This window comes from Nicotiana sylvestris, chromosome 5, assembly GCF_000393655.2.
Source record: "Nicotiana sylvestris chromosome 5, ASM39365v2, whole genome shotgun sequence".
NCBI classification, from domain to species: Eukaryota; Viridiplantae; Streptophyta; class Magnoliopsida; order Solanales; family Solanaceae; genus Nicotiana; species Nicotiana sylvestris.
Window position 1 is genome coordinate 141604702 of NC_091061.1, and position 17716 is coordinate 141622417.

Here is a 17716-nt window from a genome sequence, read left to right on the forward strand (position 1 = left end):
GAGTGCAGATACGGCATTTAATAGGCATTAAATGTGGAATATGTTAGAGAATTTGTATTAAATATAATGATTATGTAACGTAGCATTAAATATCTTTAATTACTCATAATAGCCTCATTATGATTTGGGAAAAACGTATATCCCCAAGATATCTATAAAAGGGGGACATCTGATCAATTGTAAGGACACGAAATACTATTGATATAAACTTTGGTTTACTTGTTTTTCTCTTGATTACTCTCTTGTTACCTAAATTACTTCCTTCTATACACTCTTTTGATTATCAGTAACCCGTGTTCTTCTAAATTCTAGCTTTGACAAAAAATTCATTTTTGGTTAAACAAATTGGTTCCGTTGCTGGGAATCTGATAATCTATTTTCTTTTCGCTTAATTTTCCTTGTTGCATCAACTATGTCGAACAACAATGACAACATCCAAGGAAACCAAGAAAACCAGATAAACTAACAACTTCAGAGAGACCCTCAGGATAATAACGCACTGATTATTTCTCCACAAGGCTCTCCTCGGCGATCTCGTGAAGGCACTCCTGAGGGATCTCATACTGATGGACAGGCTCAATTCGAAAATGTTGAAGCTATAGATGAGGCTTTGCAAAAACTTATTACCGCACAGGTCAATAAAGTCGTTCAGGCCTTGGTTAGCCAGTTACCTGCTGCACCCCCCACACCTACTCCAAATAACAACACTCTGGAGAACTCTCGTTCCGGGCTTGTTAATTCAGGCAGAGGTGGAACCCCCAGTGAATCGCGGGATGGAGAACCAGGTAATTTAGTTAATTCAAATTTACAGAACTTGGTACTAACCTTGCAGAAACAGCTCAAGGAGCAAAGTGAGCGCATAGAGCAGATACCCGGGGTCCCGCCCATAATCAAAAGGGTAGATATGGATAGATATTCACAACAACCCTGGAAGTCTAGTGCTGCTCCACTCCCAATTCCAAAAAAGTTCAGAATGCCTGATATTCCAAAATATGATGGAACAACAGACCCACGAGATCACGTGAATTGGGTGTAAAAGGCAAATATTTGACTAAGCAGGAGATTGAATCAATATTAGTCAAAAAAATTGGTGAAACGCTCACCAAAGGAGCGCTAACATGGTATTCTCTTTTACCCAAAAATTCTATAAATTCTTTTGCTGAGCTTGCAGATTCTTTCATCAAAGCACACTCGCGAGCTCAAAAAGTAGAGAAAAGAATGGAGGATATTTTAAAAATCAAGCAAGGGGACTCAAAACTGCTTAGAGAGTTCGTGGACAGATTCCAACGTGAAAGAATGACATTACCACGTGTACAAGATAATTGGGCAGCTATAGCTTTCACAAGCAATTTGAATGAAAAACGCTCAGAAGCTACGAGGCGACTCAAAGAAAGCCTTCGTGAATTCCCAGCTACAACGTGGAATGACGTTTACAACAGGTATAGCACGAAGCTGAGGATAGAAGAAGATACTGTTCCACGACTTCAAAAAGAAGAAAAGGTAAGTTCGAGACGTGCGGAGACCGAAATAAGATACGATAAGAACAGGTACGAGCCTTACATGGGACCTGCGGGAAAAGACTCACGATCAAAGCAGGATAATCAAAGGTACGATCACAGATCAAGAAACAGAGAATCAGGTTCTTATCAAAATTCAGGAACGAGCGAAATAACTATGAGTCACGAGATGATGATAGAAATTTGAAGGCGAGATTTGGTGGTTACAACTTCAATGTCAGCACCTCCGAGCTCATAGTTGTTTTGAGAAGTATGGGAGATAAGGTACGATGGACAAAGGAAATGAGATCGAACCCAAACAGGCGCAACCCTGACCATTGGTGCGAGTTTCATAATGACCACGGACATAAAACAGCAGATTGTAGGTTTTTGCAAAGTGAAGTTGATCATTTATTAAAATAAGGGTACCTTACTGAGTTGTTCAGTGAGAAAGGCAAGTAAGCTTACATGAAGAATAGGCAGGAGTCTCCAAAACCACCTTCTCCCAAAAGAACTGTCAACGTTATAAGTGGGGGTGAAGACGTCAAGGGTATATCATATACAGCAGCTAACAAAATTTCCAAAGTAACAATTACCCAAGGGAAACGGGTGCGGCATGTTTTAGAGGAAGACAACATTACATTCAATGATGCAGATGCAGATGGTATATTAACCCCTCATAACGACGCATTGGTAATATCTTTAATTATACATGATACTAATGTGAAACGAGTTTTGATTGATCCAGGTAGTTTCGTGAACATTATTTTACTGAGAATATTACGTGAGATGCAAGTTGAAGATAAAATGATTCCAAAGGCGCATACTCTATTTGGATTTGATAATTCTAGTGTCCTCATGAAAGGAGAGGTAACACTCACCACCTTCGCTGAAGGAGTCATTAAAGATACAAAGTTCCAGGTGGTAGATATGGAGATGGCTTACAACATGATTCTTGGGAGACCATGGATCCACAAAATGGATGTTGTTCCTTCAACCTTGCATCAAGTTATTAAATTTCCGTCGCCATGGGGAATCTGTCAAATTCGTGGAGATCAACATACAACCAGGGCTATCAACTCTGTTGCAGATACAAGCACGAGAAATGAAGGTAAATAGCAATCACAGAAGACAGTTGAGATCACCACAACATAAACCTCAACTGAACAAGAGCAAATAGATGTAGATTCAAGGCTTAATACCATTCAAGAACCAGAAGAGAATAAAAATATTAAAACAACAATAGAGGAATTAGAGCTTGTCGTGTTATTTGCTCAATGGCCTGATAAAAAAGTCTATGTTGGAGCCAATCTTAGCCAAGGTATGAGAGGTAAGTTAATTGAATTTCTGAAAACTAACGTGGATTACTTTGCATGGTCCCATTCTGACATGACAGGAATACCCCCGGAGGTGATGACCCATAAACTAAATGAAGATCCATCGTACCCTCCTATCAAGCAAAAGAAAAGAAAGCAAGGAACTTTCAAGAATCATGTGATTCAGAAAGAAGTCCAAAAATTGCTAAAAATTAGTTCTATTCTTGAGGTAAAATATCCTAACTGGTTAGCTAACACTGTTGTAGTTCCAAAAAAGAATGGTAAGTGGCGGGTTTGTGTAGATTACACGGATCTTAATAAAGCCTGCCCTAAAGATTCTTTTCCACTACCACACATAGATCAATTGATTGATGCAACTGCAGGTCATGAACTATTAAGTTTTTTACATGCATATTCAAGTTATAATCGGATTAAAATGGATCCGGGAGATGAAGAAAAAACTTCATTCATAACAGACAGGGGGACTTATTGTTATAAAGTAATGCCCTTTGGTCTGAAGAATGCAGGTGCAACGTATCAGAGGTTAGTTACCAAAATGTTTCAAGAACATTTAGGAAAGACTATGGAGGTATATATAGACGATATGCTTGTTAAAACTCAGTATTCAAAAGATCACATATCACACTTATCTGACACATTTTCAATTTTGCGCAAATTTAATATGAAGTTAAATCCCAAAAATGTGCATTTGGCATTGCATCAGGCAAGTTTTTGGGTTTTCTTATTTCTAACCGTGGTATTGAAGTAAATCCTGCACAGATCAAGGTCATTGAGGAAATCCCCGATATACTTTTAAACAAGAAAGAAGTTCAAAGATTAACAGGGAGAATTGCAGCCTTGGGAAGATTTATTTCTAAATCATCAGAAACGTGTTTTAAATTCTTCTCAGCCCTTAAGAAGCAGGATCATTTCGAATGGAATGAGGAATGTCAACAGGCACTCAGGAATTTGAAAACGTACTTATCAAACCACCTTTGCTAGCAAAACCAAAGGCTGGGGAAAGATTACTCATTTACCTTGCTGTTTCAGAAGTTGCGGTAAGCATTGTTTTGGTCCGAGAAGAACAAGGTAAACAATCCCATATCTACTATGCCAGTAAATCTTTGTTAGATGCGGAGACGCGGTATCCTCAGTTAGAAAAACTTGCACTTGCATTAATCATGGCATCTAGAAAGTTAAGACCTTACTTTCAGTGTCATCTTATCGTCGTAGTAACTGCCTACCCTTTACATAATATATTACATAAGCATGAGCTATCATGTAGGTTAGCTAAGTGGGCAATAGAGTTGAGTGAATACGAAATCACGTACCAACCCAGAACTGTTATAAAATCACAAGTGTTAGCTGATTTTGTGGCCGATTTTAGCCAAGAGATGCAATTAGAAGCAGCAAAAAGAATTACAGGTATTCAATGGGGCTAGCCCAAGAACTTGGACTTTATTCACTGATGGCTCATCTAATGTAAAAGGTGCAAGTTTAGGGATTGTCTTGGTACCACCTACGGGTGAGACCATTCGACAAGCTATTAAATGTCACTCTATAACTAACAATGAAGCGGAGTATAAGGCTATGATTGCAGGTCTAGAATTGGCACGAGAGCTTGGCATAAATCAGATTATAATTAAGAGTGATTCGCAACTCGTGGTTAATCAAATGCTGGGGACTTATGCAGCTAGGGAAGCAAGGATGCAACAATACTTAGAAAAGGTACGGGAATTGATAAAGCAATTTCAAACCTGGAAAGTTATACAAATACCAAGGGATGAAAATGTTGAAGCAGACTAGCTAATCTCGCATCTGCAGCTGATGTGGCAAGCGATGCAAACGCCTCAGTTATACATTTGTTTCATTCAGTTCTCGATCCTGATAAGAATGAGGTAAATTTTAATAATTTAACTTGGGATTGGAGGAACGAGATTGTTGCTTTTTTGCAGTATAGTACCATCCCTGATGATAAGAAGAAAGCTCATGCACTTCGAAAGAAGGTTACTCGGTACTGCTTAAAGCAAGGCAATCTGTATCGTAAAATGTTCGGTGGTCCCCTAGCAAGATGCCTCGAACCTTCACAAACGGAGTATGTAATGAAAGAAATACACGAGGGACATTGCGGGAATCACGCAGGAGGAAGGTCATTGGTAAGAACCTTAATTAGGGTAGGTTATTACTGGCCTAAAATGGAAAAAGAAGCAGAAAGTTTCGTGGCCAAATGTGATAAATGTCAAAGGTACGGTAACAATATGCATAGACCTGCGGAATTATTACATCCGGTCATTGCCCCATGGCCATTTATGAAATGGGGAATGGATATCGTGGGTCCATTACCACAAGCAAAAGGACAGGTAAAATTTCTGCTCGTACTCACTGATTATTTTACTAAATAGGTGGAGGGAGGAGCATTTAAACAGGTGCGAGAAAAGGAAGTCAAAGATTTTCTTTGGCGGAATATCATATGTCGATTCGGTGTACCAAAGGAGATCGTGTGTGATAATGGTCCTCAATTTATTGGAGCACAAATCACAGAATTCTTTCAAAGTTGGCAAATTAAAAGGATTATGTCAACACCTTATCATCCGGAGGGTAATGGGCAAGCAGAATCAACGAACAAGGTTATTATCAATAATTTAAAGAAACGATTAGAGGAATCAAAAGGTAACTGACCCGAAGTGTTACCTGGAGTTTTATGGGCATATCGCACAACTGCAATAACAAGTACAGGAGAAACACCATTTTCATTGGTTTATGGAACTGAGGCTTTAATTCCAGTTGAGATAGGGGAACCAAGTACACGGTTCACACAGGCGACACAAGAATCTAATAACAAGAAGATGCAGGTCAATCTAGATTTACTCGAGGGGAGGAAAGAAGCTGCATTGATAAGAATGGCAGCACAAAAGAAAGTCATAGAACGATATTACAACCGAAAAGCACGCCTCAGATTCTTCAAAGTGGGGGACTTCGTGCTTAAAAAGGGTTTTCAATCCACAAAGGCAGCTAACGCGGGTAAATTAAGTCCAACATGGGAAGGACCCTATAGAGTTCGTGATATTGCAGGCAAGGGAGCATATGAGCTGGAGACAATGGATGGCAAGATACTACCTTCACATTGGAATGCTGTTCATTTGAAGAGATACTATTTCTAAGAATACCCACGGTCAAGTATCACTATTTCAAATTTAATTTTTGAATTGTTAAAATTTTACTAACAGTTTTAGATGATAGTCAAAAAGCTAACCCGTACTAAATGATGAGTCACGACCTGTAAGGCACACGGAATAACCTAAAATTCCTGGCCTAGGTTTACAATTATTCTGATAGAAATTCATAGGGTTAAGCAGTTTTCATCTAAAATCGCATCTCCGAGTCCCATATGTTTTTCCTTTTCAGGAAAAGGACCAAATGAGAGAATCTATCAAGTGCTCGAGGCTTCATACTTCAACACTCAAACACTTGGGGGACTACATAATATACACAGATATGTGTATAAAGAAGGCAAAGAAGATTAAGAAAAATCAAGCCTAAAAGAGTCAAGTGCAGAGTAAAAGTCACAAGGTCACGAGATAAAGCCACGAGCTAAGGCCAAAGAAAAACCTCATTATAGTTAGGGTAAATGCTATGTACTAAAACGGGTTATAAGAAAAAAAAACGTATCTATTATTCTTCTTTTGAAAAAATTTGTTACAAGAAAACAATTACGAGAAAGTTATAGATATAATTCAAATACATGTAAAGTATTATTCAAAACTTGTCAAAGTTATTTCAAAGAAACACATGTGTTCCTATTTCTTTTATCGTATGATAACACCATTATGAAGTTGAGACGTCTTCTTCATTAAGTGTCGAAATATAAAAGGGCCCTCTTTTATAAAACTCATGTTTAATTAGTCAATCATGAGATTAACAGAAGCATTTTTCGAATAACAAAATGCAAATTATTCTATAAGTCCTTAAAAATAAAGGCAAGAATAAAGCTGACAGAAGTTTAAGATAATAACATGAAAAACTTCTTAATACCTAAAAACTGAAGACTAAGTACGAACTTAGTCATAACGCTATGAAATTGTTTATACAAACTGCCCCATAAAAGACTTGGGGACTTACGTTTCCAAATCCAGCCCTCAGATGAAGCTAAGGGTTTTATTACAATTTTTCAAAATAAAAACAAAAAACAAAATTATTCAAATGATTAAAACTAGTCACTGAGAAGTTTGTGGAACTAAAGCAAGAGCATCAATAGCAGTGGGCTCAATTTGGGCAGGCGCATCAACAGATGCGGTTTCAACTTGGCTTGCAGCAACAGGCTCGATTGGGCTTGAAAGAGTCGGGATAACCATATCAGCTTCAACATTTATGGGAGCTTCAACCACGGGAGAAGGGAAGTCTTGAGTTTGCTGAACTTTTTCAATGGTTTCATTGATCTTAGTACTCCAACTCCAGGCTGAAGTTTTCTTGGCCAGCTTCAATTAGGGTATCTCGACGTGAATTCAAAAATGCCCAACTTACCTCAACAGTAGATTTTTCTTCAAGGGTCTCATAATTATTTTCCCAATCAGCAATCTCATTCTTTAGCTCTTCATTTTCAGCCAAGGCGGAATTGTAAGAAAGCTTGAAGAGAGGCATGAGAGCTCTCTAAAGCATGAACCCTGTCAATCGAGACTCGAAGGTCTTCTTGTGTTGAGTTAAGCTTTGCACGAGCTCCCCAGCGTAAACTTCTTTTTGACTCAAAAGAGCCTTCAACTCTCTGTTCTCTTTGCTGGCTCTAGATAGTTGCTCTGAGAAGGAATATTCGAGACGTTCTTTGTTTTTTTTCTGCTTGGCTTGAGGAAGCCTTTGCAACCGCTAACTTTGAAGTTAAAGCCCGCACCTGTTGTTCTAGGGTACTCTTGCCTTCTTGTAAATCTTCCATATCAATTTGTGCACTCTCAAATTGTTCCTTCCAATTGATCGCCTCCAATTGAGAATCACGTGCTACTTTCTCCAAGAGAGGAATTCTGCTCATCATTTCTGTGCCGATAAGATTGGCCTAAAAAAGGAAAGGAAATAAGAATATAAGAATCCCAAAGATAAAAAAAAATTATAAGGTAAAGAAGGGAGAGAAGGAAAGTACCTTCAAAGTGACATGCACGATATCATTCATTAGAGTCAGGGAACTATGGCTCTCCAGCTTTGCTTTTTCAATTGGACTGATTAAAGGTTCCAGCCATACGTCTGCTTGACCTGACTTCCTCAAAAGGTTGCTATCAGCAGGAACTTCAATGGTTACCCTTCTCATAGCGGCACTTCTACTTGAAGAGCCCACTTCCGTATGGTGAATGATAAGAGGGGGAGTTGTTTAAGGAGGAGCGGTAGAGGAAGTGAAAACAGTAGAAGAAGGAACAGATTTAGTTGGGGCTGGTAAGGAAGGAATCACAGGCAAGGAAGTTGAGAAAGAAGATAAGGGTATTTCATCTAAAACAGGCCCTAAACTTCCACTACCAAAACCTCTAAAGAAAATTTGATCAATAGATTCATGGGTATCATGGGGAGTGACGTCATCGTCATGAGTTATTACTGGGGTTTCAACAGGTTCGGCAAGAGGAACAGAAAGATGAAGGGAAACTTCAACTTCGTCATCAGAGACGATGCGTCTCCTAGCTCGTGGCCTCGTCACCAGGGAACCCCCATCTTCCTCTTCTTCAGAGTATCCTTCTTCAACAGTTTTCCTTTTGCAGAAGAAGAACCCAAGACTATTTCTCGGGCTCTTTCTAAAGAGATACGGGTTCCCGAAGGAGTACGGGTTCCCGAAGAGACACGAGAGGCCGCAACTGCTTCAGCAGTAACTCCTCGAATAGCAAATCCTGATAAAAAGAAGGATGGAAGTTAGAATCATAAAGAAAAATAAATACAAGCGCGAAAGATGAAATAAAAACTATTACCATGAGTTTTTACTTTCCAACCGTAACGGTTAGAAAGTGTTTTCCAAGACCTACCATCTATTGGTGCGGCCTTCAGCAATTTATCTACCCAACCACAAAAATTGGGAATATTTTCCACCACTCCCATGGTTGCTAAAAAAAGGAGGAGCAAAAATTAGAGAAGTTGATAAACTTGAAGGAAAAAGGTACGAGATGGATAAAAGACTTACGTGCAAAATTCCACTTCTCAGGGAAGGGAATGTTATTCTCACCCACTAAACCAACAGTGGGGGCAGCAACAAATCGGGCGTACCAGCCACGATCTTTGTCATCTTCAAGGCTCACTAAAACCCTCTTACTCCTGGCCACTAGGGTAAAAATGCCACTACAGAAAAGTCTAGGGGAGTAAAGATGAATTAGGTGAGGGAAAGTAAAGGAAATGTCAGCCAAATTGGTTAGATGCCTACAGGAAACAGCCCTCCATATGATTGGGCCAATTTGACCCAAACAGACATTAAAGAAACGGCAAAATTCAAGAATAACTGGGTCAATAGCTGATTTGAACCCTAAAGTGAAAGGGTATGTATAAACAAAAGAGAACCCAGTCAAGTAAAAAGTAATTCTCTGATTTGGATTAGGGATTATAATGGGAAAATCATTACTCCAATGGCAGTCTTTGCGAACTACAGGAGTTAAAACTTCTGTAATTTGAGTGGGGTAAGCGTCAGCACGATCTAAGACGGAAACCTAGTTTCTAAGAGATTCCCTATCATGGTAAAAAAATAATTCTGTAGGGACTATTTCCTCTACTAAAGGTTCACGTAATGGTTCAGAAGGTTCTTTATCCCTAGAAGAAGATCTGTGAGAAAGGGAACCTCTAGTTCTGGAAGAAGGACCAGAACTAGGAGAAGGTATAGACGAACCACCATCGCGAGTTGACCCTAATCTATAAAGTCTACCTCCCCTTCTATGTATAATGGGGGCGTTAGGGAAGGTATCAACAATGAGAACTCTCATAGGGTTAGGATTTGGTGAAGACATGGCGAAGAAGAAGAATGTGAGGAATTAAGTGTTCAATAAGCTTTATGTGGTAAAAGACAAGGAGAGAAGTTATATTTATATTAATACGCCACCGCCAAAGGTAAGAGTGCAGTGATGGAATGACCATAATAATGATAACTGGTACTTCGTGAATAGTGGAGCCGTAAAAAGCCTTGAAAAAGGGCTGCAAAACTGTAGAACTAATGAAAAAAGACACGTGTACGGAGCATTAAATGGAAGCGACAATTGAAGCGTCAATTTTGTCATAGCATTAATGGTGACAAAAATTCTCTTTTAATGAAATCAACTTCTCAAATATTCAACTGATGAATAAATGGAAAGTGGGGGGACTATCTGTATTGGGAAAAATTGTATTTAAATATAAAGGTGACGTGTCGAATACGTGTTGAAACACGTAGACTGGTCAAATGGTCAAAGAATTACAACTAGCCAAGAGGCACGAGTTGCAACAGATATGAGCAAATGACAGAGGAAGAGGCACGGGCAGGAATACAAATAACCTAGCACCCGTACCTATCTAAGTCATTTATGTCCGAGAATCAAAAGGAATGAATCTGACAATAAAAAAGAGTGCAGATACGACATTTAATAGGCATTAAATGTGGAATATGTTAGAGAATTTGTATTAAATATAATGATTATGTAACGTAGCATTAAATGTTTTTAATTACTCATAATAGCCTCATTATGATTTGGGCAAAACGTATATCCCCAAGGTATCTATAAAAGGGGGACATCTGATCAATTGTAAGGACACAAAATACTATTGATATAAACTTTGGTTTACTTGTTTTTCTCTTGATTACTCTCTTGTTACCTAAATTACTTCATTCTATACACTCTTTTGATTATCAGTAACCCGTGTTCTTCTAAATTCTAGCTTTGACTAAAAATTCATTTTTTGGTTAAACAATCAGATTAAATCATTTTTTTTTCATGTACTTCTAACCATATAACAAGAAGATAAGAAACCATAAATCTAAATTGTCAATCTAGAGTACCCTCCAACATAGAAGCCTAAGATGATTAAGATTTAATATTTATATATCCGAAAAGTAACTTTTGAACGGGAAGAGACTTACAACAACCTGCATTGACATGGAACAAGAAGCCAATGTCTCCCCTCATGTAACTTTCAATGCAATTGTATTACTGTTTCACGCCATTCATAAACAAAAGCAAGATTAGTGTGCTATATAAAATACTATAATGGCTGAGTGGCCGGGAATAAACTTGTTTAAATGATCCATTAAAATATGGATATTTTATACATCTTTCACACCATTTCTAATCTGATGTTAAGCTAAAAATTTATATTTTTGCGTGTAATTTTCCTTGAATTATATCTCAATCTTGTTAACTTCGGAGTAAATATTTGTGACTCGAGCTTAATAATGGTGTCAATTTGAAGTGATTTGGCAAGCTTGCATGCAAAGGGAAGAAAAAACGGAAGATTTGGAGCGACTATGAGTATGATCTTCGAAAATATCAATATATATAGCTTCATGTCATAATGCAGTTTATTTTAATTAATTAGGAATGATTTCACAATTTTATAGTTATTATTTTAAAAATTAATATTTTTAGTCTAGTAGAGTTAAAAGATCACTTTTAAAGATAAATTAGGCCAAAATTTAGCCCAATTCAGACCTTGGCCCATAATCCCAAGCCCAACTACCCTAATAAAAAAACCTAGGAACCCTAAAGAAGAGAACCTCCTTCAGCACATAATACACTAGACCAACCCAAAAAACCCTAAGGCTCCTTCTTCTTCATACCCTAAGAGCACGCCACCGTAAACAAAAACTCAGCCGCCGCCCACCACCTCAAGCCGCCTCTGTCGTCTTCTCTAAGACCCAATGCTACCGCCCATCAGCCATACGACCATCACACTCTCACCTCTCAAAAGCTGAACCCGGCGCCACTCTCAACAACCCTAGAGAGACCTTCTCCGCCATCAGACCCACCAACGAACCTCTCCACCCCCACTGGACACCCCTTCTTTTTCCCCAACTGCTCCAGCAGCACCAGGGCGGCTGCAGCCGCAATTCCCTTCTTCTTTGCATTTTTTTCTTTCCCTTTTCTGTTTCGCTGAACAAGGAGAAAATATATTTTAAAAAAAAATGTTTCTTCATTTTGAAGACTAGTTGGTGACTAGATTTTCAGGAAAAAAAACAAAAAAAGAATTATGCTTCTTCATTCATTTTCATTTCGGATTTTGTGTCGAGTACGGATTGTGAATGAGTCGAGGTCTATCTGAGTTCGTGTTCGTGGTTCCTGCCAAGATTTCGCTGCTATTTTTTTTGTGTGTGTTTTCTGAAGAGATTAATTACCGAGGCTAGCTGGTATCATAATTCTTATATGCCGAAGAAGCTTTCTTCAACGAGGTCCATTTCTATCTCTCTTCTCTAATCTCACTTATTATGAAATAAAACTGACGAGAGCCGTTTAAGATCTCGGGGATTTAGATAGTTAATGGTGCATGAATAGCAATTTAAGTGATATTCATGTAGCCTCCTAAGTGGTTCTGTTAGTTAATTTTCAATTTCATTGAGCCATGTTAGTTTTCTCATTTTCCTCTAAATTTGAATGTTAATTAGCTGGGTAGTATGCAAGTTGTTTTAGGTATATTTGTCTTTATGTTATTTTGGGCAATATGGCTGAATAATCTTATATCTCGAACTAACCTGATGTCCGAAATTTGGAGATTTCATATATCTAGTATAGCTGTCGGTTTATTTCATCCTGTAGTTTTGAAGTTACCTCTGGCTTATCTCTTCATGGTTCCATAGGTCTGTTATGGTGTTTAATTTGCTAACTCTTTGGTATACCTTCCCTGTTGCAGCTCCATTTGACTGGAATTTATGTGAAAATTTGGTATTTGTGTTCTCTTCTTTTCCTTGTATGTAGCTTGGTCATTGGGAAAGGGATGGATTCAAAAAGATCTTAAACGGCTCTTACCACGTTTTATTTCACTTCTTTTCGTCTTGTCTTATTTAATAATTGTCTCTTTTGCCGTTTTTCCTTATTTGCCTATCTCGTGTACTGTGGATGCTTTGTTTAGTTTATTACTTAATCAATTTGCCATGCTTTGTTTGTTTGGATATTTGACTTTGCTTGATCGTAGTCATATGATTGTGGAATGCGACGGGTATATGGGAAGGGGGAAGATGGAGTCCGTAGTAATTTCATCTTGCCTCACATGTTTTCGAATTGGACTCGGTATAAATGCATGAAATAAGAGTTGAAAAGAACATGAGTATGAAATGAAACTTTCTTTTATTTAGTTTTCGTTATTTTTTTACCGTTGGTAGCCTGTTTTAGGCCGATCACACTCGAGTAGGCAAACTTTAGGGTTTCCCTTTTCTTTTCTTTTATATGAGGTGATAGATCTCCCTCTAGGTTTATTCATTCGGGAAATGCCCCGTAAATTTTGTATATATTTTTATCCGGGGTATGCCTCGTAGTATCATGTAATTGGAGGCCGAAAGTAGAACTCGTAGTATTTTATTTTCATTTTTTATTTTTCTTTTATTCGGTGGGGACGACCTCGAGCCTCTTGTGTGTTTATTTTTCTTTTCTGTGTTTATTTTACCTCAATTTGAATATTTTATAAGTCAACTTGATCATGTACGCAACTGTACTAGTTACGGGACTTGGGAATGCCTAACACCTTCTCCTAGAGTCAAATGAACCCTCTTACCTTGAATTTCTGGTGCAAACTGGTTTAAGAGTCAAATGTGTTTTGAAGGGAAATTGTCATTTTAAAAAAAAACGGTGACCTGACACATCGAAATCAAATGTCAGGTGGAAACTCTGAGTTAATCCCTTTCAAACAATTGTTTTGTCACTTTCAATTTTGAAAACTCTTTTGAACTTCAAAATCTTTTTTATTTATTTAAAAGAGGGTTAAGTGAGGTAAAAAAAAGGGGTTCGATAGTTCTGGCTACTCTATTGAGGAGTTGCAGGTTCGAGCTGGTACTTGATCTTATTGGCTTTTTGTAATGATCCGGCCGGTTGTTTCATGAGTTATCTTTCTGTTTCCCTCGTTTCTGCTTCTTTATGTCTTGTTCAACTGTATGATGTGGTATCAGGTTAGTTGGTTCGGGTTCAGTGGTTTTGGAAAGGAATGAGACACAAAGTCTCTTTTGACTAAGCTTAAGTTGGAAAAGTCAGTTGGATATTGACTTATGTGAAAAAGGTCTCGGATGTGAATTCTGATGGTTCTGATAGCTTCGTTAGGTGATTTGGTACTTAGGAGCATGTTCGGAATGTAATTTGGAGGTCCGTAGTAGATTTAGGCTTGAAATGACGAAATTGGAATTTTGGGGTTTTTCAGTTGGTAGTGAAAATTTTGATATAGGGGTTGGAATGAAATTCCAAAAATTGTAGTAGGTCTGTTGTGTCATTTTTGATGTGTGTGCAAAATTTCAGGTCATTCGGACTAGGTTTGATAGACGTTTTTATCGAATATGGAATTTTGAAGTTTCTAAGTTCTTAGACTTGAATCCGAGATTAATTTGGTGTTTTAGTATTGTTTTGAGTGATTCGAGGGCTCGAATAAGTTTGAATGATGTTATGAGATGTGTTGGCATGTTTGGTTGAGGTCCCGAGGGCCTCGGGTGAGTTTCGAGAGGTTAACGGACCAAATCCTTGTTTTGGAGAGTTGCAGATTTCTGGTATTTTGTTGCAGAAAAAGTGCTCTTTGCGTTCGCGAAGGGGGTGCTCGCGTTCGCGAAGGTATGTCCAGTGAAAGGATCGCGAACACGAGGAGCTGGATGCGTTCGCGAAAAGGAAAGTGGAGAAGCTGGGCCCCAGAAGTTTGTTCTTCGTGTTCGCGAAGGCCTGGGCAGCTGAAGCTTTGCGTTCGCGTGGAAGGACTCGCGTTCGCGAAAGAGGAATTTTTGGACAGTAGAATTTTGTGCTTCGTGAATACGAGGGAGCTACCGTGTTCGCGAAGAAGGAAATAATCCCTGGGCAGAATATTTAAATAGTTGTCTTCGCGATTTTTAACCCATTTTCCATCATTGTTGAGCGGTTTTGAAGCTTTTTTAGAGGGATTGAAGAGGGAATCGAAGGGAAACACTTGGAGGTAAGATTTTCAAACTCAATACTCGATTCTATGATGATTTCTAACTAATTGGACATGAAATTAGTGGGATTTAAAGCCTAAAATTGGGCATTAGGGCTTGAAATTGGAGAGTGCAAATTGGGGATTTGAGGTTCCATTTTAGGTCCGATTTTGATGTTCTTGGTATGTATGGACTCGTGAAAGGTTAAGGATTTTAGTGATGTGATTTTTATCGAAATCCGAGACGTGGGCTCGGGGGTCGAGTTTGGCCAATTTCGGGATTTTTGATGTAATTTGATTATTTTCGCATGGGTTTCGTTCCCTTAGCATATATTAATGTTATAATTCTAATTTTGGATAGATTCGATGTGAGTTGAGGACGAGTCGAGGGGCAAAGGCATTGCGGTCTAGAGTTTGGACCGGATTGAGGTAAGTAATGATTGTAAATGTTGTCCCGAGGGTATGAAACCCCGGATTTCACATCGTGGTGCTACTTCGAGGCAATGCACACGCAAGATGACGTGCGTGGGGTTGTGCACCGTTGGGGATTGTGACTTGGTCCATCTCGTACGACTGTTAAGTCGCGTATTTGATTGAAAACTGTTTAATATCATTGTGTTTTGGAAAATATTACTATATTTTGGGCTGAATGTCATATTTGGGCCTCATGCCAACTATTTTGGACCCTTAGGGGCTTTTTATTGCTATTCCTCCCTATTTTGACTTAATATCTGTACTCAGTCATGTCATAACTCAGTTGTATTTACTCCGTTTTAATATTTTTAAATGATATTTTGGGTTGAGCATCATGTTTTATTGCTGCCCGAGGGCTTGAGAGATTTCTGACTGAGTGAGGTCGAGGGCCTGTATTGTGATAACATCATGGGATCGGGTTGCGCGCCGCAGCATGTGTACTGAGTTGTGATATATGAGAGGCCGAGAGCCTGATTTGTTATGCCACGAGATGGCTTGTGATAGCACTTGGGTTGTAGGAGCCCCTTCGGAGTCTGAACACCCCCAGTGAGTACGGGTACCCAGTGTGAGAGATGTGATATTGCCTGAGGGGCTGTTGTTGTTTCATGTTGTTGCCCGAGGGGCTGATTACGAGTGATTGTGAGGTAGCCTGAGGGGCTACTTCTGTTGATATTTTGCCCGAGGGGCGGTTGTGGTACATGTTTTGCCCGAAGGGCTATTTACATTTCTATCCTTTTACTCATTGTTTTCCTCACTCGTTTGAAACTATGGAAAGGTGTTTTAAAAGGGTTTTATTGAATTGAATTTTTTTAGGAGTTTATTGAATTACTGTATTTGTTTTGGACATATACTATTTTGTTGTAGTGTTATGACATGAAATTACATGTTTTCTTATTGTTCGACTGCTTTTACTTTTATTACTTATTGAGTTGGCGTACTCACATTACTCTCTGCACCTTGTGTGCAGATCCAAGAGTCTCGGGACGTGATAGTGAGTGTTGATCAGTCTTGTAGTTTTGAAGTTATCTCTGGCTTATCTCTTCATGGTTCCATAGGTCTGTTATGGTGTTTAATTTGCTAACTCTTTGGTATACCTTCCCTACTGCAGCTCCAATTGACTGGAATTTATGTGAAAATTTGGTATTTGTGTTCTCTTCTTTTCCTTGTATGTAGCTTGGTCATTGGGAAAGGGATGGATTCAAAAAGATCTTAAACGGCTCTTACCACGTTTTATTTCACTTCTTTTCGTCTTGTCTTATTTAATAATTGTCTCTTTTGCCGTTTTTCCTTATTTGCCTATCTCGTGTACTGTGGATGCTTTGTTTAGTTTATTACTTAATCAATTTGCCATGCTTTGTTTGTTTGGATATTTGACTTTGCTTGATCGTAGTCATATGATTGTGGAACGTGACGGGTATATGGGAAGGGGGAAGATGGAGTCCGTAGTAATTTCACCTTGCCTTGCATGTTTTCGAATTGGACTCGGTCTAAATGTATGAAATAGGAGTTGAAAAGAACATGAGTATGAAATGAAACTTTCTTTTATTTAGTTTTCGTTATTTTTTTACCGCTGGTAGCCTGTTTTAGGCCGACCACATTCGGGTAGGCAAACTTTAGGATTTCTCTTTTCTTTTCTTTTATATGAGGTGAGAGGTCGCCCTCTAGGTTTATTCATCCGGGGAATGCCTCGTAGACTTTGTATATAGGTTATGCCCCGTAGTATCATGTAATTGAATGCCGAAAGTAGAAGTCGTAGTATTTTATTTTTGTTTTTATTTTTTATTTTTTTTATTAGGTGGGGACGACCTCGAGCCTCTTGTGTGTTTATTTTTCTTTTCTGTGTTTATTTTACCTCAATTTGAATTTTTTAGAAGCCAACTTGATCATGTACGCTAAGGCGGATTTCGTCCTATTTTGGCTAGGACTTGGTAGCTTCGACCGCACACGCCCCCAACATGTATAAAAGAGTTTCTAAAGACATTATTGGAGATGAAAAAGGCTACGGGAACACTTAGAAGCAACGAACCGCAAGAGTTTTTCTCTTCTGTTCTTAATCTTTATTTTAATGCTGTCAATTATTATCATGATTGTTGGTATGATTATGAGTAGATAAACCTTTTAACTAAGGTTTGATGAAACCTATTGGAGGATGATTTTTTACTACGTTTAATATGAATTGGCCATTTAGTTTTCTCTACTTGTTCAACTATATGATTATTATGGTTGATTGAAGGACCCTTAATTGATTGTGCCTATTTAATGTGTATTGCTTGAAAAGGGGTACACATTTAGGTAGTTGTTGATCAACACTATTCCTAACATATATGAGGAATTAATACGAAGGGTTTAAAGGTGAGATTAGGAATAAAAAAACTTTGGTGCGAT

At 38.4% G+C, this 17716-nt stretch overlaps 1 long non-coding RNA gene across 1 annotated transcript; it reads left to right on the forward strand.

Moving 5' to 3' along the window:
• Positions 1–11474: 11474 nt before the first annotated feature.
• LOC138891305 (uncharacterized) lies at positions 11475–17524 on the forward strand. Its single transcript, XR_011407689.1, has 2 exons — positions 11475–16386; positions 17254–17524. It is a non-coding gene; the product is annotated as an uncharacterized lncRNA (long non-coding RNA).
• The last annotated feature ends 192 nt before the right edge of the window (positions 17525–17716 follow it).